Source organism: Cephus cinctus, unplaced genomic scaffold (assembly GCF_000341935.2).
Source record: "Cephus cinctus unplaced genomic scaffold, Ccin1 Ccin1_scaffold0351, whole genome shotgun sequence".
In the NCBI taxonomy this organism is placed as follows: domain Eukaryota; kingdom Metazoa; phylum Arthropoda; class Insecta; order Hymenoptera; family Cephidae; genus Cephus; species Cephus cinctus.
Window position 1 is genome coordinate 510470 of NW_014333043.1, and position 3703 is coordinate 514172.

The following is a 3703-nucleotide window of genomic DNA, read 5'->3' on the forward strand; positions in this document are numbered from 1 at the left end:
CCCCCCCCCCCTTCCGATTCTCTCGCTCCCCGTTCGACTCTATGTCATTCTTCTAGAACATTCCTGAAATTTCAATGGGGAAACTTGAAATCTGGGAAGTTAGCCACCCATAATTCGAAAATTCCGGTTCCGTTGTTTGTTCTGAGTTGCTCTAAGTTTGTTCTACAATGTTCCAGAAAAACAAGTTTCTCGATTACAATTTGTAGCGGTGAGGCGAAAAAATCACTTTTTTATCGGAACCCCCCTACTTATGGAAAATCATACTTTTTTTGTTGTTCAAGGTTGTTCTAGTTGTTCTAAATATTGTTCCAGAATATTAATTCCGCTAAGTAAAGAATACTCGAATGGGCTCACAAAAACGTTTTATGCATATAAAATCGTTTCTTTCTACTTTTATCCGACTTCCGGCTACCCGATCGTTATACAATTCTAGAACAATCATCGATAGACCGAGAACAACTTGGAGCAACCTAGAACAACCTAGAACAAGCTGGAACATCCTGGAATAACCTGGAAATCGTTCGAAATGGTCCTATATCCACATGCTATTCTGAGAGCGTTCGTCCTTCTCAGCTTTTTCAGTGTTTCCCTGGTTTTATGTGACTGTCCTACCTGATCGTCGTAGGACGTGGAACAACGTGGAACAATCTAGAAAAACCTAGAAAAACCTAAGGAAACCTACGAAAACCTAGGAAAACCTAAGGAAACCTACGAAAACCTAGGAAAACCTACGGAAACCTAGGAAAACCTACGGAAACCTACGGAAACCTAGGACAAGCTGGATTAACCTGGAAATCGTTCCAAATGGTTCTATATCCTCATGCTATTCTGAGAGCGTTCGTCCTTCTCAGCTTTTTCAGTGTTTCCCTGGTTTTATGTGACTGTCCTACCTGCTCGTGGTAGGACGTGGAACAACGTGGAACAATCTAGAAAAACCTAGAAAAACCTAAGGAAACCTACGAAAACCTAGGAAAACCTAAGGAAACCTACGACAACCTAGGAAAACCTACGGAAACCTAGGAAAACCTACGGAAACCTACGGAAACCTAGGACAAGCTGGATTAACCTGGAAATCGTTCCAAATGGTTCTATATCCTCATGCTATTCTGAGAGCGTTCGTCCTTCTCAGCTTTTTCAGTGTTTCCCTGGTTTTATGTGACTGTCCTACCTGCTCGTGGTAGGACGTGGAACAACGTGGAACAATCTAGAAAAACCTAGAAAAACCTAAGGAAACCTACGAAAACCTAGGAAAACCTACGGAAACCTAGGAAAACCTACGGAAACCTACGGAAACCTAGGACAAGCTGGATTAACCTGGAAATCGTTCCAAATGGTTCTATATCCACATGCTATTCTGAGAGCGTTCGTCCTTCTCAGCTTTTCCAGTGTTTCCCTGGTTTTATGTAACTGTTGTACCTGCTCGTGGTAGGACGTGGAACAATCTAGAAAAACCTAGAAAAACCTAAGGAAACCTACGAAAACCTAGGAAAACCTACGGAAACCTAGGAAAACCTACGGAAACCTACGGAAACCTAGGACAAGCTGGATTAACCTGGAAATCGTTCCAAATGGTTCTATATCCACATGCTATTCTGAGAGCGTTCGTCCTTCTCAGCTTTTCCAGTGTTTCCCTGGTTTTATGTAACTGTTGTACCTGCTCGTGGTAGGACGTGGAACAATCTAGAAAAACCTAGAAAAACCTAAGGAAACCTACGAAAACCTAGGAAAACCTGCGGAAACCTAGGAAAACCTACAGAAACCTACGGAAAGCTCGAACAAGCTGGATTAACCTGGAAATCGTTCCAAATGGTTCTATATCCACATGCTATTCTGAGAGCGTTCGTCCTTCTCAGCTTTTCCAGTGTTTCCCTGGTTTTATGTAACTGTTGTACCTGCTCGTGGTAGGACGTGGAACAATCTAGAAAAACCTAGAAAAACCTATGGAAACCTACGAAAACCTACGGAAACCTAGGAAAACCTACGGAGACCTAGGAAAACCTAGAACAAGCTGGAATAACCTGGAAATCGTTCGAATTGGTCCTATATCTACTTGCTACGCATAAAACGTTTTTTAATCCCGTTCGAAAATTCTTTACTTGTCGGTATTGATATTCTGGAACAATATTTAGAACAACTAGAACAATCTGGAACAACAAAACAAGTTTGATTTTCCATAAGTCGGGGATACCAGTAAAAAAGTGTTTTTTTTCGCCTTATCGCTACAAATTTAAGTTGAGAAACTTGTTTTTCTGGAACATCATAGAAAAAACTAAGAACAAGCCAGAACAAAACGAAGAACCGGAATTTTCGAATTATGGGGGTCTAACTTCCTGCACCCGGAAACTTGCTGAAATTTAACGGGAGCTCCTAGCAAGGGACTAGTCAGATCGCGAGTACGACAGAGACAGAGTAGGATGATCTTGTCGAAATTCATCCTCCTCCTCTCTTCATCATCATCAGATACCACCTTTAGCGTTCCGAATACAAAATCGTTCATGAAAATCTTCACGGAGCTTCTGTACTCTCCTTTGTTTCATTTCCTCCTTTTCTCGCGTCCTATCCCACTATACTCTCCCACCACCCGCTTCTTCTTTACCATTGACAAATAAACCGTTTCAATTTTGTAGACTCGATACCATCCTCGTACTATTTTTCGACTGTAACCAACCCCCTCTCCTTCCGAAAGGTATGCCAGGGATACGCAATACGTAAACGTATCGCGGAAATCACGAAGAACGAAGCAAGTCTACGATTTTGAGGCACGCGAGGCCACAGAGTGACGTCTCTCGTATATTCCACGGGTCCTCTATGCTTCCGAGCATTCGTGTACTCGGTGCAGAAAATCATCGAGTCGCCTTTCGGAGGAGGCTCTCGGATTGTTCGAAACTCGTGGAATAGTTTCGATACGCTTCTCGAAGCAGTGCTGAATTTCAGTGCTGGAAGCTGATTTCACGAACGAACTGACGCCTCGTCGGTAGCTCGTTACGTTTACTCATTCCTTTTGCTATATCTATTGGACATTCGAGTATATCTATAGACATCTAACCGTACCCGAGGATCAATCACCACTTCATGGATCGTGGATAGATGCCCATACGCTCGGCAGTAACCAGATGCGGGTATCTCTTTTTTTTCCTGTTGTTTTTTTTATCTTTGCCGTCTCGAACCCCCCCTCCCTCTTTCATCACTATTGTCAATTCAACAAACCCACTAACTGTTTGAACAGTTTCTTATGCTGTTATCGGCGGAATCCGTAGCCGCAAAATCGATCGGAAATCATTGGCGGGTTTGACTGCGGAACCGAGCGTGCAAACAGTGGTTGAATGCATTTCGCAGTAGGTACGATCCTAGGCTAACCAGACACAGTACCAGAGCAAAGCGATAAACGTAGTCATATAATAATACCGAGGCTTAACGAGTACGGGGACTTTGGTAACGGGTTGATATATGACGTAGTATATTAGGAACTGTGTATAAATTCTATTTGATGTCTCGAGATCACTGTGTAGAACGTATTGCTAGTCTTCCGTGGGTGTATATATATATATATATATATATATATATATATATATATATAGTAGGCAGTGTTGTCTGTATGTCTTATCTTCTATGTATGCTTTAGACGTGATTGCTCTAGACGTCCTATAGGTATCTGGAGAATATCGTCAGGTTCTCTCTTTCTCACTCCCCCCCCCCCCCCCCC

At 42.6% G+C, this 3703-nt stretch overlaps 1 protein-coding gene across 9 annotated transcripts in view; it reads left to right on the forward strand.

Annotated features, from left to right (window-relative positions):
• Positions 1–3703, forward strand: part of LOC107267214 (probable basic-leucine zipper transcription factor N) — a 54359-nt gene that overhangs the window by 34910 nt on the left and 15746 nt on the right. The window lies entirely within an intron of this gene.